Source organism: Chinchilla lanigera, unplaced genomic scaffold, assembly GCF_000276665.1.
Source record: "Chinchilla lanigera isolate Chin_1 unplaced genomic scaffold, ChiLan1.0 scaffold00137, whole genome shotgun sequence".
Lineage (NCBI taxonomy): Eukaryota > Metazoa > Chordata > Mammalia > Rodentia > Chinchillidae > Chinchilla > Chinchilla lanigera.
In genome coordinates, this window is record NW_004955538.1 from 3,109,285 (window position 1) to 3,110,515 (window position 1,231).

Genomic DNA, 1,231 nt, shown 5'->3' on the forward strand with positions numbered 1-1,231 from the left:
GTGGTCCTGGGTCCTGCCGTTCCCCCCATGACTGAAGACCTCCCACCTTCCGAAGGTTCCACTACCTTTCAATGGCAGCCCCTGGGGACTAATCCTCCAGCAGGTGGGGCTTCGGAGGATGCTAAAGACCACAGCACAGCAGGGCCTGTCCCTCCTCAGAGAGGACGTGTTCCCGTTGGAAACATGACACTTATCTCCCTCTCTCCCCTAGGGAGGGGGATGTGTGCGTAGCAGTCTCTGTACTAGTCCCAAGACTCTCAGTTTGGGGTCCCTTCCTGTGGTGCAAATCTCCCTTCTGCATGGGCAGGGTCCCCAAGCAGGGACTGGGCCATGGAGAAGCAGTGTGCAGGTGTTCTGGAAATACGTGCAGGGTCTCCCCCCATCAGAAACCTTGAGCTCACGTGTCGGGTAAAATAAAAATGTACTGATATACAAGCATCCGTATCCAGCCAAACTGCCCTTCAAGTGTGGAAGACAGAGTTTTAAACATGCGAGAATTTAGGGAATTCCGAATCACAGGCCTTTCTCTAGGAATTGTCTGGAGGATTAACTTCATCCAACCCAAAAGGTGACTGGAACATTTTACAAAGGTCTCTCATGAGAAGGAAGTGAAAGACTCATACCCTGATCTTATACTTTGTGACAAAGGGAACGATGCAACTCTGAAAAATCACAGAAGAGAAACAAAGAGAAAAATACTGTGACGTCGTTAGTTGTCACACAGACCGTTGCTGGTGGATGTGCATTATGGCCGAGATCTAGAATGTTCCCCAGCATCCGCATGCACTCAGAGACAAGACTTTCATAAGGTGACTAGATCACAGGAGTCCTGTACTCATCAGTAGACTCATCAACCAATCAGCTCAGTAGCTGAGCTTGATCTCAGCAGGTGAGAACAGGTGGGTCACTGGGGTGTGACTGGAAAGGGCATCTCCCTCACAGCTCTTCCCTTCTCTCTCTGCCTTGTGTTCACCATGACACGAGCAGCTTTCCTCCACACCAAACCGTCCCACTATGTCATTTCTGCATTTGGGCCTGCAGACCAGGGGCTGACACTTCTGAAACTGTGATCCAAAATAAACCTCTCCACCTTTAAGTTGTAGATGTCAAGAATTCTGTCCAAAAAATGAAAAAGTAACTAAGATAGATTTTGGTACCAGGAGAGGGGTTGCTATGTGAATGCACCTGACCATGTGGTTTAAAAGTCTTTAGAACTAGTTCACATGAGGAG